We start from the raw sequence: 27,521 nt of genomic DNA on the forward strand, positions 1-27,521 counted from the left end.
TACTTCCTCTCAGAGTAGACACTCGACAGCCACTGCATAAGTGAATAAATTCTAGGCTATCGGCACTGGAAAGGACTTCCAATGGCATTTGGTCTGCTTTCCTCATTTGATGAGTGAAGTGAAGCAATTTCCCCAGGTCACGTGGATTTTCAGAAAGACAGCATTAAGTAGTAGTTAAGGCCATGGACTCTGAAGGTACAATGCCTGGATTCCTACCCAGGTTCTACCTTTACTGGCTCACTAAGTTAATGTCTTTGTGCCTCAATAGGCTCATCTGGAAAATGGGGGTAGTTGTGAGGATTAAATGATTTTATGTGTGTGTGTGTGTGTTTGCTCAGTTGCTCAGTCATGTCTGACTCTTTGTGACCCTATAGACTGTTGCCCACCAGGCTCCTCTCTGTCAATGGAATTTTCCAGGCAACAATACTGGAGTGGATTGCCATTTCCTCCTCCAGGGGATCCTCCTGAGCCAAGAATTGAACCCGCATCCCTTGCATCTCCTGCACTGGGAGGTGGATTCTTTACCACTGAGCCACCTGAGAAGCCCCAAAGTGGTTTTTATAGAGTGCTTAAAATTATACTTGGTACATAGTAATCACTATATAAGGGCTTGTCAAAAAAGTAGAAGCTGGGATAGGACCAAAGTCTGGGTCTCTTGATTCCCTAAATGCTTTTTACAAAACTGCATGAGATTATTTTGTCATTGGTGTAGACCAGTGCTGTCCAGTTGAATTTTCTGCCATGATGGAAAGGCTCTACACTGCCCAGTATGGTAACCTGCTAGCCACATGTGGCTACTGAGTGCTTGATATACGGCTAGCATGATAGAGAAAATTAATTTTATTTTAATTAATTAGAATTTGAATGTAGACTCAATGAGGGACAGTCAGAAGCTGGTTCCTTGCAGCAGCCAAGTCATCATGGCTGATGGAATTAGTGTCTGGCTACCCTGGGAGATCTGTCTGAGCATAAGAAGCTCAGTGTCTTGGAAGCCAAGAAATTTCCCACATCTCTATTTTGGTCAGGCCTCCCCGACCAGGCACCTGGCATCAGGGCAGAGCTGCTATTCTGTCAGGTAGCTGTGTAGGTTGGCTTCCCTCCAGAACTTGGTTAAATAAATGCATCTTTCCTTTTTTAGGGCCATACACTGCAAATTTTAAAACATCAGTTTACGGATAAACAAAAGCTTTCAAAGCTCTAATATAAATCTTTTTTTCAACTGATTTTGGAATATATATTCTTCAAGAACATCTATAATACTTCTTTTGGAGAACTCCTTTCCCATACGTATAGATATCTATTGCCATTAAAAAAAAAAATCAATCCAAGAAAAAGCAAGACCTCAACTGGTTGGATTCCAAATTAAGCTACAGCTTGAGCTAAAAATAGCTTGCCAGTGTTGAGAATCTGTTCTCTGAATTTAAATGGCTTCCTCACTCCCAGAGGACAACATTCACTGTGTTCTGAGGCAGGATTGAACTTTGGGAAAGCACATTTCATGTTTTCTCTGGACTCATTTCTGCTTTGGGTACAAAGCAGAGTGAAAATAACCGATCATAGTTTTAGGTTCTGTGCTACATGTTGTTATGTGTAATGAACATAAATGTCTATAACATAGTAGGAGGTGTGTATGTGTGTGTGAATTCAGCTTTGTATTGATAATTCTAAAGGTATGCCTAAAACCTGAAGGAAAATTCTGAAGTAAGTTTTACCTTTTTTTCCCCTGACCCATGTTATCATTTACTGTATAAAATTTATCTTCTAATTATCACTGAAAGACTGTGCTCTTTAATTTCAAGAACAATCTCTGTTTTGTCTCTGGAATTCTGGGATATCTTTCCATGTAGCAGTGAAGACTAGAAAAGAAAAGTAAGTTGGAGACTCAATATGTGGCAAAAATTTTATTTCAAAATGGATTGTATTACATACACTTAAAATTTTTTCAGTACCACAGAAAGTCAGTATAAGGCATTTATCATGCATAGAATTTTTTTCAAGTTTTCATTTTTGTCAGTTATTCATGAAGATGTTTTAAATAATCAAGTAATTCTAAAAACCGTGTAAATTATTTTTGAGGATGAGCCCCTCTGCATATGTACACACCTCAGTTGCCTCCAAAGTCCTCCTCCTTCACTGTCTTGGCCACACAGACCATGCGTTTTAGAAATAATAGCCATACTTCGTGACATCAATCTTCTTCCTCCCACCTACCTCTTTTTAAAGATGTTTGAAATTTCCAGTACTTTTTCTTATTAAAAAAGTAAGGCATGGGCTTCCTTGGTGGCTCGGTGATAGAATCTACCAGCCAATGCAGGAGACACGGGTTCAGTCCCTGATCCGGGAAGATCCTACATGCTGCAGAGCAACTAAGCCAGTGCACCACAACTATTGAGCCTGTGCTCTAGAGCCTGGGAACCACAACTACCAAAACCCAAAAGACCTAGAGCCTGTGCTCTGCAGCAAGAGAAGCCACCACAATGAGAAGTCCGAGCACCACAACTAGAGAGTAGCCCCACTCATGGCAACTAGAGAAAAGTCTGAGCAGCACTGAAGACTCAGCACAGTCAAAAGTAAATAAAATTATATAAAAGTGAGGCACGTAAATTAAAAATTCAAATGATTCAAAAATGTAAAATGAAAGACCTCTGAAATCTCACTCCTCTAAGAATAACCATAGTTACACTTTGATGTTTGTCCTTCCAGATCCTTCCTACTCTGTCTGCCCCTCCCTGATTTTCACAGGCATGCAATCGATATTTCATTCAATTCATTTTGGGGGAACATCTATGTAGAATAAGGGGCTTTCCTGGTGGCTCAGCGGCAAAGAATCTGCCTACAATGCAGGAGACTGCGGGTTCAATCCCTGGGTCAGGAAGATCCCTTGAAGGAGGAAATAGCAGTCCACACCAGTCTTCTTGCCTGGGAAATCCCATGGACAGAGGAGTCTGGCAGGCTCCATGAGTCCATGGAGTCTCAAAAAGAGTCGGACACGACTGAAGTGACTAAACAAAATCAGCAGCAGCAACATGTGGAATAAGGCTTTATACTGGGGAAGGATTATGGCAGATGAATCAGAACTAGTTGGCACCCAGAGAACTCATAGAGGAGCCAAAACACAGATTGACATAAAATGGAGAAAATGAAAAGTTCTGAAAGGGAGACTCTATACTTTGGGAGCTCAGCTGAGAAGAGAGGCTTTCCATCAGGGACGACTGGGACAGGCTTCCTGGAGGAAGCTGCATCTAGGCTGGTTTCTGAGATATAGATGTGATATGGACATGTGGAAGTAGGGAAGGGCATTCTAAGAGTAGGAACCAGGAAGACTATAGATAAAGAAGAACATACTTCAAGCAAAACAACTTATGATGAATATTACTTAAATCTTAGAAGAAGCAGGACTTCCAGGTGTCCTGTGGCTAAGATTCCATGTTCCCAATGCAGGGAGCCCAGGTTCGATCAGTGGTCAAGGGACTAGATCCCATACACCGCCAACTAAGAGTTTGCGTGCCACAATTAAGACCCGGTGCAGCTGAATACATTTTTTTTTTTTAAAGACATGGAAGAAGCCTAGAAGTGTGGTGGGAAGGAACCCTCTTAGTCATCATGACTGAAGTTGGACCTACTTTCAAGCCATGGAGGAAAATAAAAATTCTAAGACAAGGGAACAACGTAGTGTGTTACGGATTGAATTGTGTCCCTGTCCCTCCCCACCTCACCAAATTCATGTGTTGAAGTCCCAACCTCCAGTGTGACCTTTAAGAAAGTAATGAAGGTCAGATGAGGTCACATTAATGAACCGTAATCCAGTAAGGCTGGTGTCCTTAGAAGAAGAGAGATACCAGGAATGTGCGTGCACAGGGGAAAGGCCAGGTGAAGACACAGCAAGGAAGTGGCCACCGGGAAGCCAAGAAAACGCCTCATCAGAAACCAACCCTGCTGGCACTTTGGTTTAGAATTCCAGCCTCCAGAACGGAAAAAAAAAAAATCTGTTTAAGCCACTCAGTCTGTGGTATTTTGTTGAGGAAGCCCTAACAGACTAATAGTTAAGCATATTTGGTTTAGAATATTTCTTGGTTCTTACTGAAGAATAGACTTTAGAATAGTCACATCTTAATATGATGAAGTTGTCCCTGTTGCTTCATGCGTTGCTTTTCCATTTAAACAAGACTGACACCATTGCTGTGTGTTATTTAGTATGACAGCCAGATATTGAATACTCATTCATATTTTCAGCATGCTGAGTTCTATACAAATAATCAAAGGTCACAATCTTAGCACACTGAGTAATTTTAGGTAAAATGGCTTGATAATAAAAATAATAGCAATAAAATTAACATAGCAGTTAATAACACTGCTTACAGTGCAGCAGACACTATTTTAAGTGTTCCTTGTGTACTGACTCATTTAATCCTCACAGCAGTCCTGTCAGGTAGTTACTATTATTATCCCCATTTCACAGATGAGGAAACCAGGCATGGGGAGTTAACTATTAATAACTCATCCCAGGTTTTACAGCTGGGAAATGCAAACTGAGACTGATACAGCTAGAACTGACCTAGTTTACCTAGACATTTGTCCGTGTAATTAGCATCCTAATAGGAAGTATTACCACTTGACAATGTGTTGAGGATGCCTTGCTTATTTTCAGATGCAACTCAAAACTTAAACTGAGTATAAGTTCTGTGATGAAACTATGTGCTATATGTGATGTTGTGAGGCTAAGGCAAGATATGAGTACTTAGCTTCAAACTGAATCTAAACTTTCTTTGCCACTTTCTGATACCAACTTTGGCATCACTCAGTCTGCACTCAGTATCTTTTCATCCTTCTGAAACAATGGGAGAAGTTTTCTGGCCAATATTTGGCTTCAAATTGTGAAAGTCTTGGTTGAGAATAACTAAAAATCCTCCCTAGTATCACTGAAAACATATTATAGTCCAATTCACAGATATGTGACCAAACATTCCTCACAATTCTAATGTCTAAAGAAAAAATGGAGTTTCTGGGCCCACAATGCTGAGGGCTACCTTTGGACCCTGGAGGGCCTTTCCCTAAAGCTCTGAGTGATTTGCTGACCTCTCTCCAGACATCTCTATTTCATTCTCTCTAACTCAACACTGTCTCTGCTATCTTTATTGCAAAAGTCTAAACCATGTTTCTGTGCCAAGATCCTGTCAACTTACACTCTAGACTGAGTTTTCTTAGTCTGGTTATATAAATTTTGAAAAACAGAAAATAAAATCTCTCTTTTCTATGTCAAGTAGTTCCTTAGATGATAAAGAAATTACAGTGTTGTACATATATAGAAGATCCTCAGTAAACAGTTCTGAGCTACAAAGAAATTATCTCTGACACCATTCCTAGTATTCACAACAGCAACAAAAAATTAATTTTATTTATGAATGGTACAATTGGATATTGTAAAATGCATAAGAAGGCTTATGGGAATGGGGAGGGGAAATCTGTGAAGAATTTTCCATCCCAGAAGCTAAGAATGCTGTAAATTTGTACATTGTTCTGGGAAAAGTGTCTTTAGCAATTAAAGAGTTAAGCCCAGAGTGAGGCAGGCAGCAGCTGGAGGGAGTGTTTATAGAGCAAGGCAGGAAGTGTGGAGTCCAGGACTTCTGCTGGCAGGAAGAGGTAGAGGAGAGGGGAGGGGAGGAGAGCCTGGAGGGGAGGATTTTTTGTTGTTCACAGCCTGGAAGACTTTCACAATTTGAAGCCAAATATTGGCCAGAAAACTTCTCCCGTTGCTGCAGAAAGGATGAAAAGACGCTGAGTGCAGATTGAGTAATGCCAAAGTCGGTAGATTCAGGCCTTGTGCCCAGAATACATTTGGGACTTCCAGCATTTGAATGGACCTACATGGAAGTAGGAACTGAGATGCTTAAATATCTAGAAAAACACTGATAAAGCATTCTTAAATAATAATAGCAACACCTAACATTTATTTAGCAATTTTTATATGCCAAGAGCTGTATTAAATGTTTTATATTTATTCTCCTGTTTAATCCTTAAGAACCCTATAAAGAAAATCCCTGTTTTAGAAAGTATTCCTCAGTGAGGCTTTTCAAGTTAAATAGTTTGGCCAAAGTATAAATTTAAATAGTATTGAGACTTCCCTGGCCATCCAGTGGTTAAGAGTCGTGGCTCCCAATGCTAAGACCCACTTACCCCTTGGCACCCCCCCAAAAAAAGGTACACATTTTAAAAACTTAGAAATATAATAGTCATAAAATGTGTAATGTCCAAGATTTGCTGACCCAATTTGTGAGGGAACCATCTGGTTCAGAGGGGAGGACAGGAGATTGTAGCGTGCACTTGCAATTTAACAATCTTCTAGATATTGACATCTAGTTGTAAAGACTTGGAACCCTAATCAGTAAAACTTAGTAAGTCAAAATTGCATTTCCCCAGACAATTGGGTGACCTCAGGTGGACTTATTGGATGATGTTGTCTCTTGCACTATTCAATGGAACTTGCCATGATGATGGAACTGCCCTATAATTGCGCTGTCCAGTAAATAACCAGTGGTCACATATAGCTAGAGAGCACTTGAAGAGTGATTGAGGAACTGTGATTGAGGAACTGTAATTGAGGAACTGAATCTTAATTAATTTAAATTTAAATAGTCACACCTGACTAGTGACCTCTGTATCAGATTATGTTAGGTGACACAGCCCTCCTCTCCTTTTTTGACATGACTCTTTGACTTGAAAGAGCACAGTCTGCAGAATCTGCACATGATTCAGATAAATAGTAAATATTGAGAGGCACTTTTTTTAGATGATACTGACAGAAGTTGTCTATTTTTTTAAATTAGAGTATAGCTGATTTACAGTATTGTGTTAGTTTCAGATGTACAGCAGTGTTTGTTGTTTTATGCTTTGAAAAGCGCTGCTCCAATCCATTCTCTCCTAGAATGCACTTCCTAAAAATGGCAAAAGTGGTATTATTGATCCCATTCAACAGACTGGTAACTGAGGGTCAGCTGTTGAAGACAAAATGATTAGTAGTAAAGTGGGATTTGGATCCAGGTGTGTCTGGTTGAAAGTTTGCAACCTCAAATGCCTACAGAGGCCAAGTAGGGCAGACAGATGCGTCAGGAGCTTTGGTTATAAAACAGACTAAAGCAACTGGTCCGGATCTGGTTGATTACAGTTTCAGAATTGCCAGATCACATCTTGTAATTTTTCAGGAAAATCCATAATTCTGGACTCTTGTGTATGATATTTCTGATTTTAAGCCCCTGTATGGACCAACCAAAACAAACTTTCAGTCCTGATACTGCCCACAGGCCACCAGTTTTCAATTCTAATGAGAGTGCAACAGTGGGAGAGCTTTCCTCTTTGCACGGCTGCATCTACAGTTAACTGAGAACGTGGGTTTGGCCTTTCCTGTTCCTTTTCAGGCTGAGTCAAGGGCTTCTCACAGCAATGACCCTTTTAATATATGTCACATATCTCTAGATGGTTATTTACATGTTTGTCTTAGCTAGATTGCAAGTCCCTGGAGGAGAGGAACATCTACTCAGCTATCTGTTTCCTGTATAACCCTGCAAATAGAAACCATCTAACACATGTTGCTTGAATGAATATGTATAAAAATTAGAAGCTTAAATAAATACAGCATTTATGGGCCATTTCTTCATTTTCACTCTAAAAATTAATTTTATTTATTTATTTTTGACTGTGCTGGGTCTTTGTTGCTGTGCAGGCTTTTCTCCAGTTGCAGAGAGTTAGGGGCTACTCTCTAGTTGCATTGTGTGGGCTTCTCATTGTGGTGGCATCTCTTGTTGTGGAGCACTGGCTCTAGGGTGAGCAAGCTTCAGTAGTTGGGGCCCTCAGGCTCTACAGCACAGGCTCAGTGGTTGTGGTACACAGGCTTAGTTACTTTGCCCGGCGTGTGGGATCTTCTTGGATCAGGGATTGAACCCATGCATCCACTCCTGCATCGGCAGGTGGATTCTTTATCTCTGAGCCATCAGGGAAGCCCCATTTTCACTTTAAATTTATTATTTTTTTAAATTTATTTATTTTTTAATTGAATAATTGCTTTATAGAATTTTGTTTGTTTCTGCCATATATCAACATGAATCAGCCATAGGTATACATAGGTCCCATCCCTCTTGAAACTCCCTCCCATCTCCTTCCCCACCCCACCCTCCTAGGTTGTTACAGAGCCCCTGTTTGAGTTCCCAGAGTCATACAGGAAATTCCCATTGGCTATCTATTTTACATATGGTAGTGTAAGTTTCCATGTTACTCTCTCCATACATCTCACCCTCTCCTTCCTCCCCTACCCTCCTTTCCACTCCATGTCCTGCGTGATGTTGGTGAAGACTGGTAGGAGGTCTAAGAATGTCACTGTGAGAAGGAGAGCTAGAAAACAGAACCCAGCTAGAAAACCTGTGAATAATAGGAGCTTAGGGAAGCCCAGATTGTATCTGCACCAAAGAGTCCGTTATGTCTTCTTTACATGGTCTCTGAAGCTTGATATTTGGGAAAGTCACAGGAAGGCACAACCTCTAATATTCCACAGCAGTGCCAGACCCTAAAATAGGGGCTCAATCATGCTCAATGATTGGTTAACTGTCATAAGTTTGCTTGTAAGGGATGCACTAATGGATGTTTTTTACCCTTAAAATTCAAGCAAAGCAGAGGTTCAGAAAATTTGAGAAAGCCAACACAACCCAGTGGTATTTCAAACTGTAACTTTCTCCTCCCCGCCCAATTCCCACACCAGCAATTTGTCCACCCCATGAAGATGTTAGCATTCAGCATCTATTAACCCGTCCATTTGTTTTAAGGATCAATTTGCACACTCTCAGGAAATGCTGATCACTCTCAAGCAAGACATTATGGACCTGGCAAAGTTCCAAAATAACCCAAGGAGACAGAATGACCTCCAGGGGTTTGGGCTTTGAGTCCTGGGCCTCTCATGGAGACTCAGGAAAGTGGTATGATCCCATCCCATGAAATGAGGAGAGGAGTGTACACAGAATTTTCCATCAAACTCCATAGCAAAAGGGCACATGATTTGAGGCTTGAATCTTATAATTCTAAGATGTACAAAAAAGAGATACACTACAGTCTTACAAACTTGGTGCTAAGTTTATGAAATCTTTTGCCCAAGAAGTGGTTCAGGCTGAAAATAGAAATTGTCTCAAAAAAACGTAAAAACCTCAAAAGGTGTTTGAGGACAGATTTGTTTTGCACCCTCTATAATTGGCATCCTAGAGGACAAGCATGCTCAAAAACAAGAAATTCCTGTATCTCATATAAAACATTGAAAAATGTTTGTTCACACATAAAAAGATTTCTACATCTTGCAAAGATCCCCTTAGAAAATAACTTTAGCTTCATGTTTGGACTTCATTTTAAAGGTAAATAAATGAATTTCAATAATGCCAAAATATACACACTTAAAAGTATACAATAGTAAGAACTTATTTTGAAACAAATGAGCCACTAACAGAAATAGAATATTGAAGTTCATGCCAGCATGTAATTTTCTAATATTAGGGTGACTTCATTTCAAAACATAATGAAGTTCAACTGAACTGAAATGAGTTCCTCCTCAACCCACAGTGGTTTATTTATTGCTGCCACAAAATAAAAATATACTTGTCAGCATGGAAAGTTGTAACACTTATATGCTTTTTATTGATGGAAAACTTAGAATTAGTGTGACATGACAAATCTGTCCCATTAGAAACATGTCAATTAATCATGCTGATTGATAACCCCAAATATCGTTTCTTAATTTTTTAAAATCACATACTTTCCAAGGAACCTGAAATCTTCCTTTTTGAAACAGATCTCAATTTTTCCCATGCCTGCCTTTGAGGTGAACTAGGTCTTTCTGTTGACTTTACCAAAAATGATTTTATAAAATACAGCCAGCACCTCCTCATATTTTTTCCCAGGAAAAAAAAAATACGGCATATGTAAAAGCCTGTATGCAGTTTTTGAATAACTCCAGTCAATAAAAGGGGAGCTGCAAACACGGGGCGGAGGTGGGGGGGATTAGAGGAGTCCTTTTTTCTGTATGGTGAAGTTTGGTTCTCTATGAAGTAGAATTTCATCAAACTGAATGTGTTATGAATTTTAAATATGTTTGATGCTAAAAGAGAAAAAATAAATATGCTGTCCTTTCTTGTGGGCCTGTCTTTAGATGCATCTGGTCATTACCTTGGCAACCCTTACAAATGGCAACTGACGTCAAGAAAAGAGGAAAAACACCGCTGAGAGCATACACTCCATGCATTATAGATCATCCTGAGGACTCAGGCTCATGCAGGCACTAAATGGCTTTGAGATGAGCACAAGCAATCTCTCATTTTGCAAACATTCTTCATAAACTTTTTAAGGGCTTAAAGATCTGAAAAGAGCATCTTCGAGTTTTTAATTTAAGCAAAATACAATTCAGCTATTAGCTTAGGTGTTCTGACTCATGATAACTGCCAAGTCCATTGAAGTGTTTGTCACTAGTAAATCTTAGAAACAAATGGAAGCTGCTCGTTTCTTTTAAGAGTTTTTTCCCCCCAATTTTCATTATTAAAAAGTTCAGACATCAGAAGTTGAATTTTACAGTGAACACCTGTATACTCATCACCCAGAGTCCTCTGTTACCATTTAACTTTACTGGCCTATTACATACCTGTCTGTCTATCTATCCACCTGTACATTCATCCATCCCCTTATATATACTGTAATCCATCTAATTTTTGATGCATTTCCAGCACCGAATTATAGACGTGAGTGTAGTTCTCCCTAAATATTTCAGCATGCATATCATTAACTAGAATTAAATATTTGCTTATAGGTTGTTTGTTTGTTTTTTTGTCTGTGTCACAGGGCATATGGGATCAAACCCATGCCCCCAGAAGTGGAAGCCAGGAGTTTTATCCACTGGAAAACCAGGGAAGTTCCTATAGATTTTCTCTTGATACAACATTTAGTGACATGCACAAATCTTAAATGTACATTTGCCGAGGTTTGAACAATGCATGCAAAGTCCCATCAAGATGTAAAACATTATTACAATCACAGTGCCCATGTGACTCTTCTCATTCAGTTCCCACCCCCAGCCACCCTCCACAGGCAACCTCTCTCCTAATTTCTGAATTAGAGCTTTAGCCTAAATGAGGGCTTCCCCGGTAGTAAAGAATCTGCCTGCTAATGCAGGAGATGCAATAGATGTGGGTTCGATTCCTGGGTGGGGGAGATCCCCTGGAGGAGGAAATGGCAACCCACTCCAGTATGCTTGCCTGGAGAAATCCAGGGACAGAGGAGCCTGGTGGGCTATAGTCCATGGGGTCACTAAGAGTCAGACACGACTGAGCACACATACACACTTGACCTAAATGGGAAGGAAATCCAAGGAATAAGGGATATACGTATATGTGTGACTGATTCACTTTGCTTTATGGTAGAAACTAACATGGCATTGTACTCCAATAAAATAAACAAACAAAAATAATTTTTAAAAAGAGCCTTGTATTAGGTCTTATTACCTCTAAGAGCCTCTTCTCCTGAACTGTCCCAAGGACTTCATCCATCCTTCAAATTACAAGTGTACATGTTCAGTGACACGTAATACTTGCATAGCCAGCATTTACTTTTCCTCTTTTGTAGCTTTCCTCTGACTTCTACCATGTAATCACAATACCTCCGCTCTAGTGATGAAAGGCAAGATCAGAACAGGCTGTGTAATTTTCTAGACTCAGTGCAAAATGAAAATGCAAGGCCCATGTTCAAAATTAATTAAGAATGTCAACATGGTGATAGCCAAGCGTTAAACTAAACACAGGGCCCTTCTAAATGCAGGGCCTTTTCAACTGCACAGGTTACACACTTGTGAAGCTGGCCCTGATCAAAGATTGAACAGTGCAGCCAATTGATCAAAGTGTTGTGCAGTCAAAGCAGCCAAGCTGGGTTGTGGAGCTCTCATTTAGAAGCTGAATGGTGAGGGGAGGTCCCGGAACCTGGCAAAGGGTCAGAGTAGTCCACAGAAGAGAAGTACTTGGGGGATTCTCGCAGCAGTTATATATATAACAATATATATGGATGTATGAGGGTTTCAGCCTTGGGGATGGCCCTTCTGCTGTCCTCTGGCTGAAGATGTCCCTGGCAAGTGAATCTGGCTCAGTCTTTCTTAGTAGCCCACTCTCCTTGAGTCATGAAGGAGTCTTGTAACCCAAACCAGACAACTGGAGATTTTCCCTATGGTTTTTGTGCTTGGAGCTGCAGAGGCATTACTTCCCAGCCTTTTCCTTACTTTTTTTTCCACACTGTGCCACCCTGAACCAGGGTGGAACCCATGCCCCTTGCAGAGGAAGCATAGTGTCTTAACACCTAAACCACCAGGGAAGTCCTGTACTGCAATCCTATAAGAGAACCAAAGTAAGATTTTTCAGGATTTTGATTAATTTCAGAATTTAGTAGGACAGGTTTTCTAGATTTATGGTCCGTTTTTCTCCAGGGTCTCTACACATATTATTTTTAAAATAAACTTTGTTTTTAGAGCAGTTTTTTGTTTCATAGCAAAATTGAGCAGAAAGTACAGAGAGTTCCCATATACCTCCTGTCCCCACACATGCATAGTCTCCCCTACTATCAACGTTGTGAATTAGAGGGGTAAATTTGTTGTCATCAATGAACCTACTTATCACCCAAAGTCCATAGCTTACATTAGGGATCACTCTTGGTATTTTGTATTCCATAACAAATGTGTAATGGTGTGTATCAAACATTAGAGTATAATACAGAACAGTTTAACTGCCCTGAAAATTCTCCATGTTCTACCTGTTTATCTCTTCCTCTCCCCTCTTCCTTGGCAACCACCGATCCTTTCATTATCTCCATAGTTTAGACGTCTCCAAAATGTAATACAGTTGAAATCATATAGGATATTGTCATTTTAGATCGGATTCTTTCACTCAGTGATGTGTATTTAAGGTTCTTCCACATCTTTTCATGGCTTGTAGCTCATTGTTTTTAAGTGCTGAAGAATATTCCATTGTCTAGATGTGCCACACTGTATTTAACCATTTACCTAATGAAGGACATCTTTGTTGCTTCCAAGTTTTGGCAATTATAAATAAAGCTGCAGAGAACACCCGTGTGCAAGTATTGTGTGGACATAAGTTTCAACTCATCTGGGTAAACACTAAGAAGCCACAATTGGTGACTTATATGCTAAGACTATGTTTAATTTTACAAGAAACTGTCAAATCATCTCCCAAAGTTGGCTGTACCATTTTGCATTCCCACCAGTAATGAATGAAAGTGCATGTTGCTCCATATCCTACTAGTATTTGATATTGTCAGTGTTTTGGATTTTGTCCATTCTAATGCATGTGTAGTGATTTTAATTTTAATTTGCAATTTTAAATTTAATTTGCAATTTCCTAATGATCTATAATCTTGAGGATTCATCTTTCCCTATTCTTATTTGCCATCTGTATATCTTTTTTTTCTTTTTACTGAAAAATTTTTGTTGGCTTTGTTTTAATTTTTTTTTAATTCTTTATTTTTGTTGTGCTAGGTCTTAATTGCTATGAGTAGGCCCTCTCCAGCTTCTGTGAGCAGGGGCCACTCTTCACTATAGCGCATGGACTTATTGCGGTGGCCTCCCTCATTGCAGAGCACAGGCTCTAGGTGAATGGGCTTCAGTAGTTGTGGCACATGGGCTTAGTTGCTCAGTGGCACGTGGAATCCTCCCAGTCCAAGATCCAAATCCATGTCCCCTGCATTGGCAGGCAGATTCCTATTTAGTGTACCACCAGGGAAGTCCTTGGCTTCTTCATAATTAAATTTTTTCATTAATATATATCTGACATATTATATTAGTTTCAGGTGTACTTTCTTGGCCTTTCAGAAAGAAAGAGGAATTTATTTGCCAGGAATGATGATCCCATCATACTTTTGCTGAAACCAACACATGGCCTATATTCTAAGTCTGTGTTTGTCCCCAGTGCAGCCTGTTCTGCCCTTCTGTGATGCTGAAACCTGGCCTACCCAATACCACACATAAGCCCAAACCGTAGATGCCAGCGCTTGGGTCACATTTGATTGCCAGATCAATGTGTTCCTGGATCCGCAAACCAAAGTTTCCAGTATCTGAGCAATTCTTTTTTTCTTAACTTACACTTCTGTGCCTTTAGGCCTCTCTCCAGAATTTCTTCTGCCTTGGGCACACAATGGATGGCAATCTTTTCATTTCTCCTGATAGCAAAGGACCTGATCTAGCTTTGGAGAATACAGGGGTCTGGCCTGTGGGCTGCTCCCGCCCTGAGGCTGCCCAGGTCAGTCAGTGTCTGCTCTCCCTGCCAGAGATGTTGAGGCAGAGCTTACAGATGGGAAGTCCCCACATGGGGCTCTCCTTTTCACTCTGATTCTGAGCTGTGATGGAAAACAGGAAAAGTATCTGTGTATCTTCTTTAGTGAGGTGGCAGGATGTTGGCCCATTTTTTCAATCAAGTAGTCTTTTAATTGCTGAATTTTAAAGGTTCTTTGCCTGTTTTGGATAGTAGTCCTTTATCAAATACGTCTTTTGCAAACATTTTCTTCCCGTCTATGGCTTGTCTTCTGATTCTCTTAGTAGTGTCTTTTGCAGAGGTATTATTCATTTTTTTTTTTTCACTCAAGAGATAGTTCAGGGCTTCCCTTGTGGCTCAGTGGTGAGAAATCTGCCTATCAATGCAGGAGACACTGTTTTAATCCTTGGCCTGGGAGAATCCCACATGCCTCAAAGCAGCTAAGCCCATGTGCCACAATTATTGAGCTTGTGCTCTAGAATCCAGGAACCACAACTACTCAGCCCACATGCCATTACTACTGAAGCCTGTGTGCCCTAGCCAACAATAAACAAATAAATAAAATTACTTTTTTAAAAAAGAAATAATTGTTTCAACTGAGGCGATGACAAGAAGATGCTTTCTTTCATAAAACCTACATTTTAATGGAGAAAATGACAATAAATAAATAATTGAATAGACATATGACAGGTGTTTATGTGGAGATAGTTCCTGGGGAGAAAATTTAAACAGGGTAAGGAGTTAGAGAGTGACTAGAGAAAAATCACTCTAGCTACTGCGTGGACCTAGTGGAGCCCAAAGTGGAATCAACTGTAGTGGGAGCCAGAACAGGTGGGGAAGCCAGGTAGTCGTCTGTTGCATTCATACAAGCAAGATATATGTGGGTATGGACGAGGTTGGACACTGTGCAGGTGATGAGGAGTATCCAGATTCTAGACACTAGGTTTGTTTGGTTTTTTTTGGCCACACCATGTGTCTTGAGGGATGTGGGATCTTAGTTCCCCAGCCAGGGATGGAACCTGGGCCCTTAGCCATGAGAGCACGAAGTCCTAACCACTGGACTGCTAGGGAACTCCCTGGACATTAGTTGAAAGTGGAGCTGAATCCTATCCGTTAAACCATTGATGTCTCTCTCTGTCACACACACAACAAGTGGAGCTGACATTCTTGCTCAAGGATTGGGTGTAAGAGAAATCAATGATTCAGGGATGAAAGCTGGGTTTGGGCCTAAGCTATCAAGTGAATGGTGGTAAAACTGGGAGGGGAGTAGGGAAAGAACAGAATAGGCAGGGACCAGGCCTGGGCATGAGACCCTCAAGTGAAAATTCGGGGGGCCAACGGGCCACTGTGATTCAACTCAAAAAGTTAAGGTTGGTGCTATGCAAATTTGTGACTCTTCCACAGAGGAGAGCATGCTGGACATCTTTGCAGGCCTTCCAGATTCTTTCCCCACGCCGTCCCACCCTGCTCCCTGCCTCCATACAGACTAATCCATAGGGATTAAGTCAGTGGACTCCAACCGTCTGGTGTCCAGCTGGATTCAGCCACTGGCAGCACATCAGAAGAAAGGAGAGCAAGGTGGGGTGACTTATTCCCCAGCTCCATCCCTTCAGTTCCCCTTAGCTGCCTGAGCCCCTCCATGAAAATTTACAGCTCCTGCCAGGCAGGCCTCCACACAGCTGTCTCTCCAGATGCAGTCACTGCCCCCTCCCTTTACCCCTTCTAGTCCTGGGGTGGAAGCAGCCCCTCCCTCCCCCTGCTAACCTCAGAGTACTGCTGTCTGTGAAGTGAAGTGTTAGTTGTTCAGTTATGTCCAGCTCTTTTTTGCCCCCATGGACTGTAGCCTGCCAGGCTCCTCTGTCCATGGGATTCTCCAGGCAAGAATACCAGAGTGGGTTGCCATTTCCTCCTCCAGGGGATCTTCCTGACCCAGGGATCGAACCTGGGTCTCCTGCATTGTAGGCAGATTCTTTACCATCTGAGCCACCAGGGAAGCCCCACTGCCATCCTTATGCTTTTACAAATAGTCCCTGTAGTGAGCCCTACTTGAATTACTGTAATTTCAGTGAGCCATCGGTTTCTCGTTGAATTTAAAACCCTGAGACTGGGTACTTCCCTGGTGGTAGAGTGGTTAAGACTCTGCGCTTCCATTGCAGGAGGCGTAGTTTCAATCCCTGGTCAGGGAACTGAGATCTCACATGCTGAGTGGCACAGCCAGAAAAAATAGTTAATTAAAAAACTCCTGAGATTGGATAAGATCACTTAGGGAGTGAGAAGAGATGGAAGAGAAATTTGCGGACTGACTCCTAGGACTATCTTATTTAGAGGCTGGAAAGAGGAGGTGTATTTCCCAAAGGGAGGTCAGAGGGACAGGAAGAAAATCAGGAACATGTGGTGATGTCTGGGTAGCAGCTCTGGGAAGATAATGTGCAAGAAAGGGCTCTCCCACAGGTGGGTCAGTGGTAAAGAATCAGCCTGCCAATGCAGGAGACATGTCTTAGATCCCTGGTCTAGGAAGATCCCACATACTGCAGAGCAGCTAAGCCCAAGTGCCACAACTACTGAAGCCCTCCCCATGCCGTAGAGCCCAAGCTCCATAACAAGAGAAGCCAATCCAATGAGAAGCCCCTGATTGTCAACTAGAGAAAAGATGCTGCCCTGGGATTCCTGGAACCTCTGGTTGTCCTTGCTTATCATTCCTTATGCCTTAGGTATGAGAGGAAGAGAAACAGCAAAAACACCACGGAACACGCACAGGCACACACAATTACACCTACCTCAGGAACTATTCTGTGATTATGGCCAGGGCAGGAGCTATTTCATATTCACCCTAATGTTGAGGACCTAATACCACAGTGGCACCTTAGTGGTTTTCTGGATGAATAGATGCTTTTTTTTTTTTTTAATGGCTTATACACTATGCTTTTGGTGCCTGAAGGCCCCTTTACAGACTTGACCACTAATTCCTTGAATTGCCCTATTATAATATGTCCCTGATTATGCTTTTGTATACTATGTAATGCCTGGGTGTGAATGTACTTATTTTTTCCCCCCAAACAGAATTGTATTGAGAAGATGACAATATAAACTCTGCAGAAACAAAGGCTGTGGATTTTGGTCACTTGGGCTCTAGAGCCATCAGATAACTACTGTACTTCTAAGAACAATCTTCTTTGTTTAAAGTGTGAAACTGCTCTTCACTAATATTTTGGTGTCATTCCCAGAAAGCATGCTTCATGTAATTGGCAAGTTTTTCCAAAGGCTATTCACTATTTTCAGCCTCTGTATTAGTGTGCTCGCTGATTTCCTCAACTCTGTTTATCCTATCCTGACTCAGTACAGGTGAAAAAAATCTTCTACAAAGTGAAATTTGAATCCTGGCTGTGCCGACTTCACAAGCAGTGACCTTGTGAAAGATCTTTAACTGCTGTAAGTCTTAGTTTCCTTACCTATAAAATGGGATTAATAGCACAGTCAATCCTCATTACTTACAGATCTCATATTTTATTTTTTTTATTCATTTATTTTTGGCTGTGCTGGGTCTGCATAGATGCTTGTGGGCTTTCTCTAGTTGCAGCAAGCAGAGGTTAGTCTCTAGTTGCAGTGTGTGGGCTTCTCTTGCTGCAAAAACAGGCTCTAAGGCACACAGGCTTCAGTAGTTCTGGAGCATGGGCCTAGCTGCCTTGTGGCATGTGGAATCTTCTTGGACTAGGGATCAAACCCTTGTCCCCTGCACTGGCAGGCGAATTCTTAACCACTGGACCACCAGGGAAGTCTAAGATTTCATATTTTCAAATTCATCTGCTTGCTAGAATTTATCTCTAACTCCAAGATCAATACTTGAGGCACTTGTGTAGTCATTCACAAGCATGTACAGTGCAATGAAAAATTTGAGTTGCTCAACATGTGTGTTCCCACCTCAGTTCAGACTGTAAACAAGTAATCTTTTTATGATCTATTTAGTGCCATGTTTTTTTGTGTGTGTGTGTGCTTTTTCTTGTGATTTTGCTATTTAAAATGACTTCCAAGCATAGTGCTGAAGTGCTGTCCGGTATTCTTGGTACAGAAGGCTGTGAGGTGCCTTACAGAAAAAATACAGTGTTAGATAAACTTTATTCAGGCATGAGTTATGGTGTGGCTGGTTGTTAGTTCAGTGTTAATGAATCAACAATGTATATTAAATAAGGCATCTTTAAACAGAACAGGGAGTTTTCCGGGTGGTACTAGTGGTACATGTCTCCAATGCAGGAGACATGAGAGATGCGGGTTTGAACCCTGGGTTGGGAAGATTTCCTGCAGGAGGGGCAGCCCACTCCAGTATTCTTGCTTGGAGAATCCCATGGACAGAGGAGCCTGACAGGCTACAATTTGTAGGGTCGCAGAGAGTCGGACATGACTGAAGCGACTTAGCACGCGTGCATGTGCAGGCACAAACAGAACACACATAAAACAAATATGTATTCATTGGTTGAAGAAAATGTTGTAATCAGAGGCTCACAGGAACCTAATCCTGTATTTCCCATAGGAGAAATGGTTCAGAATAGTGGTTAATTCAGTGTTTGCAGAGACTTTATAAAAGATAGTTAGGGTTAGGATTAGGGTGTACCTTAAAGACCTCCTTTTACCTTGTGTACTTGCATGCTAAGTTGCTTCAGTTGTGTCCAACTCTTTGCGACCCCATGGACCATAGCCCACCAGGTACCTCTGTGCTTTTTGCCTTAATTACCTCACTAAAGAATGCATCTCCAAATACAGGTACATTCTGAGATCCTGGGGATTAGGACTTCAACATATAAATTTTGGGGGACCCAGTTCAGCTCGTGACACCACCTATCCATCCTCATCTCCCACACCTGTTTCTCTAGCCAGGTTTCCAAACTGGCCACTCATTACTCCCTGAGGTTTCCTTGCCAGGTTTTGGGACTTTGTTCATAAGAACACACATCCCCTATTTCTGCATGTCTAAGTCAAATCTACTTTTCAAAGATCAGATTACTGACAAGTGCTCATTAAGGAGGTAATTAAGTTAAATGAGGTCTTTAAGACTCACTGGTCCTAATCCAATATGATTGATGTCCTTATAAGAAGAGAAAACTGGGACACAGACATGGATGTACACAGAGGAAGGACCATGTGAAGGCAGAGATAGAAAGTGGTCGTCCAGCCAAGGAGAGAGGCCGACACCTTGATCTTGGATTTCTCTGCCTCCAGAACTATGAGAAATACGTTTCTGTTGTTTATAGTTGACCCTTGAACAATAAGGGTTTGAACTACATGGATCCACTTACTCGTGGATTTTTTCTGGTAGTAAATACTGCGATACTACACAGTTCCCAACTGGTTGAATTCCAGGTGCAGAACGACATGTATGGATGAATCTTGTGTAGGGAGGACTACCTATAAATTATACCTGGATTTTTGAATGCACAGAGGGTAGGTGCCCCTAATTCCTGCCTTGCTCAAGGATCAAATGTATTAAGCTACTCAGCTGATAATATTTTGCTATAGCAGCCCAAATGGACTGAGACACCAGGCAAAGGACTTTAGGTTGGATTCTATAGTTAGTAGGGATCACTGAATTGTTTAAAGAGTGATCCATGTTGTCCTTCAAGAAAGGAACTGGAACCATTTTCTGAAGAGAATGAGCTGAAAAGGGAGGCCAAGACTGGAATGTATAGATTTGAGAGTCATTTGCCTGTGGGAAGCTGGGTAGATGATCACTGTTAGAGAAATTCTTACAGGTTTATACCTCTATAGTTGAGAATTTTATAATATGGTTTATTGTTGGGCTCTGTTACAAAAACTTTTTCAGGATAGTAGTGTAATAAAGAAGTCAAAGAATCTGAGACAAGACTGGGCAAACATTCTCTAACAAAAAAATGATACTGACTGCCTGAGTTCTGGAAAACATTTTGCAGTAGCTTGTTTGAAACTTTTCTGTGGGGCCATGAGGACTCTGAAAGAATTTTGCAGCAGTGGTCCCTGAGCATGAGATTTCCTGAGGATATCATTGCAGATATGAAATACTGAGATCTAACTTGTGAAAGATCTTTGCGTGTCCGCAAGGAGTTGGACACGACTGAGCGATGAACTGAACTGAACTGAACTTGTGAAAATAAATAACAGGGGTCTAGCAGTCATTCACCTGAGAGTCCTGAGCTAATGTATGTGCCTGGACAAGAGGTAGCAAACAAAAACTTATTTCAGTTTGTATCTTTTTGTTTCATTTTGTTTTTGGCCTTGTGGAGTTTGATCAGAAACCCAGTGTCTATGGATACTGAAGCAATGATTGCATGAGTCTGCAAAATAGGTAATAAAAGCCCAAACTAGTATCAGTGTTTGTAGTAAGGAGAGTTTAGTTTGGAGAAGTACTGTAGGGTGATATTGATATGACATAGTAACTAATTGGACCTGAAGATACAGAGGAGAGAAACTGAGATTTCTCAGATTAACTCGGAGCTTGAATTTTGAAAGAGCAGAATAATTTCGCTTTTGGACGTGGTGAGTGTGAGGTATTTTTCCAGCTGGGGCATGCGAATGCAAAAGCCTAGCAGGCCAAGACCGGAATGTACAGATTTGAGAGCCATTTGCCTGTGGGTGACAGATAAAGCCAAAGGAACAGATACCAGGAATCTGCACCCTGGAAGAAAGGACAGGTAGACTCTGTGAATAGCTGTTCCCTGGTTGCAATGGAAGGAAATGGAGACACAGGAGTGGTTGGAGATATTAGAGTAAAACCAGGACACAAACCACCAGGAAAGGAACGAGTGATATGGTTAAGTTTGGAAAGAGATGGATAGATGAAACTACATAGGAATAGGGTGTAAGTGGAGGATGTTCAAGACAGATGAATTTGATTTCAGAGAAGTGAAAGGCTAGCTCGTCTTAGGGAACAGGAAGGGAATTTAGAAAAATAGGGAATGTCTGGAAAAAGGTACCGTGAGGAATACAATAGGAAGTAAATAAAGATGAGCACGAGAAGTGCTGATCCCAGTGAGAATTCAGTTGATATTCTCTAGGGTAAAAGTATAAGGGAAAATTGTATGGTTTCCTGATGTTTCCATTAATGCTTTGCAGCTGTTTTAATCAGCATTTTTTTTTCAGTTGCAAGTGACAGAAATCTCGATCCAAATAAATTAAATTAAAGAATAAAGGAAATTTATTGGCTTACATCACAGGAAAGTCTGAAGACTATAAGGATTTATGGCATGGCTAAATCCAGTGCCTCAAACAATATCATCAAAACTATATTTTACTCTTTGGACTTCCCTGGAGGTCCAGTGGTTAATACTCCATGCTACCAATGCAGGGAGCACGGGTTTGATCCCTGGTCAAGGAACTAAGATCCCCTCATGCCATACAGCGCTGCCAAAAAAAAGAAAAACAACAATGAAAACTATATTTTTCTACATTGTTTGCCTCCACTTTCCTAAGTATCCACTGACAGCTCCAAGAATACAGTCTACCTGCTTAAGCAAATCCATACAAAAAAAAATTTCTCTCCCAATTTTCCAGCCAAACCCTGATATAAACTACAGTTGGTCCAACTTGGGTAGTGTGACCAACACTGGACTAATCGCTGGGGCCAAAGGGATGGGATAGTTTGATTGCCTGGGTCTGAGTCATATACTCACCCCTGAAGCCACGAATTACATAAACCCAAAGTGGGGAAGGGGTGGTTTTCAAAGGAATACTGGTCAGGTAAAATACCAGGTCCACTACAGACCAGAATATGAGCGGAGAAAACAGATGGTAGATTAGTACCTGTACAAAAACAACTCCCTAATCTCAAATGCTTCAAGCAACAAAGATTTCTTTCTTCTATTGCTCCATGTCCATTGTAGGTTGGTTGGGGCTACTCTTCTCACTCAGAGTGTGTTGTTGGTCATGGAGGCAAAAAGGAGAGAAAATATGGCAAAGGAAGCATTAACTCTTTTTAAAATTTTTTTATTGTATATTGGAGTACAATTGATTAACAATGTTGTGTTAGTTTCAGGTTTACAGCAAAGTGATTCAGTTATACACATACATGTATTTTTTCTTTTGCAAATTCTTTTCCCACATCAGTTCAGTTCAGGTCAGTTCAGTTCAGTCACTCACTTGTGTCGACTCTTTGCGATCCCATGAACCGCAGCACTTAGGTTAATACATAATATTGAACAGTTCCCTGTGCTATACAGTAGGTCCTTTTTGGTTATATTATTTTATTTTTAAATTTTTTTACCTTTTTATTTTATACTGCAGTATAGCCTGTTAACAATGTTGTGATAGTTTCAGGTGGACAGCAAAGGGACTCAGCCATACATACACATGTATCCATTTCCCCCCAAACTCCTCTCCCATCCAGGCTGCCAGATAACATTGAACAGAGTTCCCTGTGCTATATAGTAGGTCCTTTTTGGTTATCTGTTTTAAATACAGTAATGTGTACAAGTCCATCCCAAATTCACAATCTATCCCTATCCCCAGCCTTCCTGCTAGTAACCATAAATTCAGCCTCTAAGTCTGTGGGTCTGTTTTACAAATAAGTTAATTTGTATCATATTTTTAGACCCCACATATGTGATATCATGTGATATTTGTCTGTCTCTATCTGACTTACTTCACTTAGTATGACAATCTCTAGGTCCATCCATGTTGCTGAAATGACATTATTTTGTTATTTTTTATGGCTGAGTAGTATTGCATTGTATATGTACACATCTTCTGTATCTATTCATTTATCAGTTGACATTTAGGTTGAGGAAGCATTATCTCTTAAAGCTTCTTCCTGGAAATGAGACTTTTCATAATTACATTTTGTTGGTCAGAGCAGAGACGGTAGAGAAGTAAGACTCTACCAGTTACCTAGACGTAAGAGAACTAGAAGTTTTGCAGATGGTCCTAATGATGACCCCAGGAACTACCAAGTTTGAAATATTGGCCGAGAGAAGATGCCAGAGAAACCAAGATAAGACAGAATCTAAAATGTTTGGAATGTCCTGGAGCGGGGAGGGAAGGAAATAATGCAAGAAAAAAGCCTGTGGGGTAAGTGACTAGAGAACAAAGGAAGAAGGAAAGTCCCATTTGATAACAGTAAGAGAGTGGCAGAAAGCTATCATATCTCATTTCATAGCTTGTCACAGAAAAGTTCATTGAAACTTGATAGGGTAGATTGAATTGAAACTGGACCAGTCTCCTTGGGTGAGCAGATATCAAGGATAAAGATCCAGCTGTTGGCACTGAGAGAACATCTAGCCAGGCAGGCAGAACACAGTGGTCAGGAGATACATAAACCTTTAAAATTCAGGGTCCAAGCAAATGGTCAGCCTCAGCATGGATGTGGCTGCTGGATTCTAGACAGAAGTAATGTTCAGATTGAAGATGACACAGAAAAGCAGGTTTTAAGTGCCAGAAAAACTTGTTACAGATAAAACCCCAGCCTTGAGCTGGGGGAGGAGCAAGGTCAGGACCCCTGGAGGCCTGTGGCGACAGAAGACTGTCACAGGTCTTAAACGCAAGGGAGCAAGATGAAAATCATTTTTGTACCTTGGCAACTTCTTAACATCAAACCTCAGTTTCCAGAACTGAGAAAAAAGGTCAGAGTTCAACCGCAGGAAGATCTACTTACTTTCAGTTCAGTTCAGTTCAGTTCAGTCACTCAGTCGTGTCTGACTCTTTGCTACCCCATGGACTGCAGCGCACAAGGGATCCCTGTCCATCACCAACTCCCAGAGTTTACCCAAACTCATGTCCACTGAGTCGGTGATGCCATCCAACCATCTCATCCTCTGTTATCCCCTTCTCCTCCTGCCCTCAATCTTTCCCAGCATCAGGGTCTTTTCAAATGAGTCACCTCTTCACATCAGGTGGCCAAAATATTGGAGTTTCAGCTTCAACATCAGTCCTTCCAATGAAAACTCAGGACTGATCTTCTTTAGGATGGACTGGTTGGATCTCCTTGCAGTCCAAGGGACTCTCAAAAGTCTTCTCCAACACCACAGTTCAAAAGCATCAATTCTTCGGCACTCAGCTTTCTTTATAGTCCAACTCTCACATCCATACATGACTATTGGAAAAGCCATAGCCTTAACTAGATGGACCTTTGCTGGCAAAGTAATGTCTCTGCTTTTTAATATGCTGTCTAGGTTGGTCATAACTTTCCTTCCAAGGAGTAAGCGTCTTTTAATTTCATGGCTGCAGTTACCATCTGCAGTGATTTGGAGCCACTCTTTCCACTGTTTCCCCATCTATCTGCCATGAAGTGATGGGACCGGATGCCATGATCTTTGTTTTCTGAATATTGAGCTTTAAGCCAACTTTTTCACTCTCCTCTTTCACTTTCATCAAGATGCTCTTTAGTTCTTCTTCACTTTCTGCCATAAGGGTGGTGTCATCTGCATATCTGAGGTTATTGATATTTCTCCCAGCAATCTTGATTCCAGCTTGTGCTTCCTCCAGCCTAGAGTTTCTCATGATGTACTCTGCATATAAGTTAAACAAGCAGGGTGACAATATACAGCCTTGACATGCTCCTTTTCCTATTTGGAACCAGTCTGTTGTTCCATGTCCAGTTCTAACTGTTGCTTCCTGACCTGCATACAGGTTTCTCAAGAGACAGGTCAGATGGTCTGGTATTCCCATCTCTTTCAGAATTTTCCACAGTTTATTATGATCCACACAGTCAAAGGCTTTGGCATAGTCAATAAAGCAGAAATAGATGTTTTTCTGGAACTCTCTTGCTTTTTCAATGATCCAGTGGATGTTGGCAATCTGATCTCTGGTTCCTCTGCCTTTTCTAAAACCAGCTTGAACATCTGGATGTTCACAGTTCATGTATTGCTGAAGCCTGGCTTGGAGAATTTTGAGCATTACTTTTGAGCTTTCCAAATGATAATGCAGAGGTTCTCAAAGCCTTTGACCATGGAAGATCAGGGCAGGATCAATGAGTGAGCATTACTACACCCAGCTGGTAAGGAGAGGAGGCATATGAAGATTAAGGAATTATATTGATCCTCAGAAGAATTGTGAGGTTAGAATGTTGGGAAGTTTGTATGCAGCTATTGAGGTTGATGGTGGTAGATATGGTAGAGAGAAAGACTAAAATACTGAAATGATCAAGGAAAGTGGAGAGTATCCTGAATTTCCATAATTAGAGAAGGTGGGGGAAGGGATGTGTAAGTGAATGGCTTGTGCTTCCTTCCAAAACACATATGGTACTGAGAGCAGTGGTGGAGAAAAAGTAGGAAGTAACAATGAAATAAAATATACCAATGCCTCCTTAACCTGTGAGCAATGAGGAAACACAATGGAATGTGTCCTACATTAGAGATGACAGTGATATTGGTGGAAAACCAAACTCTAATCGTAGTGAGTCATGAACTATATATAAGATAAACCGTGTTCAAGGATGTAGGGGAGCTTGTTGATCCTAGAATGGGGAGTTCCTAATGCCCCAGAGTAGATCTTAGTTTTAATTAAAGGTCAGGCAGAGAGATATGAGAATGGATATAACTGAAGTATGAAAGAGGAGATCTGCAGAGAGAACATGTGGTTGTGTAATTACAGAAATAGATCATTACAAAACAGTACTTGCCCTAATATCCTTTTCTGCCTCTTTTCATAGACATAGCTATTGCCTTTACACTTTGATTTTAAAACCAAAAAATATTAATGGTGTTTTCCCATTAGTGAGTTATCCAGGCAAAATTATAAAATAGATTCAAGTATGTGACTGGATTGGGCTTCGCAGGTAGCTCAGTGGTAGAGAACCCTTCTGCCAATGCAGGAGATGTAAGAGACATGGGTTTGATCCCTGGATCAGGAAGATTCCCTGGAGGAAGGCATGGCAACCCATTCCAGTATCCTTGCCTGGACAGAGAAGCCTGTTGTGGTCGTCCATAGGGCTGCGAAGAGTCAGACATGATTGAAGTGACTTAGCACGCATGCACATTTGCCTGGATTAGGACAAAATAATGGTCCCCCCAAAGATGTCTGCATTCTAATCCCTGGACTTTTCCATGGCAGAAGGGACTTCGCAGATGCAACTAAGGTTAGGATCTTGATTCTGGGAGATTATTTTAGATTATCTAGGAGAGCACAACATAATCACAAGAGGCCTTATAAAACAGAGGTAGAAATGTCAGAGACAGAGAAAGAGATGTATTGACAGAAGCAGAAATCAGAATGATGTGGGACCATGAGCCAAGGGTTGCAGGCAACCTCTGAAGCTGAGAAAGACAAAGCACGGGTTCTTCCCTTGAGCCTCCAGAAGAAACATGGCGCTGTGAATACCTTGATTTATTCCTCGTAAGATTCAGTTTTGGACTTTTGACCTTTAGCAGTATGGGAGAACAAGTTTGTGTTGTTTTTAAACCATCAATTTTGTGATGCAATGTTACAACTGTAATAGAAAACTAATCACCATCTATAGACACGATTAAGGGAAGATCCAGACTCTGACATCCCAATGTTTCAAAAGAAAGGAAAACAAGGGCTGGAGTTAGGTGGCAAAATCATGAGAGGTTATCATTTGCTATTCCTCATCTTTAAAATTTAATAGCAGTCATAGCCAAATTCTCTCAACAAGAAACGCAGTGACCCTATGTTTATACACAGATTCCAGGGTGATTTGAAGTTATTTTTGTCAGTCTACAAAGAAAATTGAAAATTCTTTGAAAGATTCGAAGAAAGAGTTCTAAATGACAAAGAGGAGAGAGGATAAAAGAAAACAATTACTGCATTTTAGAAATACTATTCCATGTGTTTACTTTTTACAAGATATTCTGTACAATTTGTGAGAAAATGAATTCTTAGGAGATCAAGAAAACAACCTGTGGCAATGAATTCTCATAAACTTCATGAAAGAGTATTTTTTAAAGTTTATTGAAACTTCCACACTGTTCTGTAAATTATTATGCTGTAATGGCATCCTCTAGGTCTTCTGAATCAGTTTATTTTCATTAAAAAATAGCTAGTTGCAAAAGTTAACTTTATTAATATAGACACATCCTCCTCTCTCTCTTGCCCTCTGCAGATCACTTTGTGGATGGTATTAGAAGTATACTGTGATGTAATTTAGATATTTGAAAGTACATGTGAGGCATTATCTTCAGGGGGCTAATTGGATTTTTCTTAATAATGGATTTTTTTCTTGAGTAACAAATACACATTATTGCAAGTTCCATACACTGAGAACTATTTGAAGGGGAATTTCAT

At 40.8% G+C, this 27,521-nt stretch overlaps 1 protein-coding gene, 1 long non-coding RNA gene and 1 pseudogene across 3 annotated transcripts in view; 1 reads left to right on the plus strand and 2 right to left on the minus strand.

Annotated features, from left to right (window-relative positions):
- ACTL6A (actin like 6A) overlaps positions 1-27,521 on the plus strand; it is a 106,503-nt gene that overhangs the window by 37,189 nt on the left and 41,793 nt on the right. The gene's annotated exons all lie outside the window — the stretch shown is intronic.
- Positions 1-27,521, minus strand: part of LOC145538652 (uncharacterized) — a 51,757-nt gene that overhangs the window by 12,139 nt on the left and 12,097 nt on the right. The window lies entirely within an intron of this gene.
- Positions 13,900-14,636, minus strand: LOC145538345 (large ribosomal subunit protein uL5-like; annotated as a pseudogene).

This window comes from Giraffa tippelskirchi, chromosome 2, assembly GCF_054371585.1.
Source record: "Giraffa tippelskirchi isolate mGirTip1 chromosome 2, T2T-mGirTip1v1.2.pri, whole genome shotgun sequence".
Classification (NCBI taxonomy): domain Eukaryota; kingdom Metazoa; phylum Chordata; class Mammalia; order Artiodactyla; family Giraffidae; genus Giraffa; species Giraffa tippelskirchi.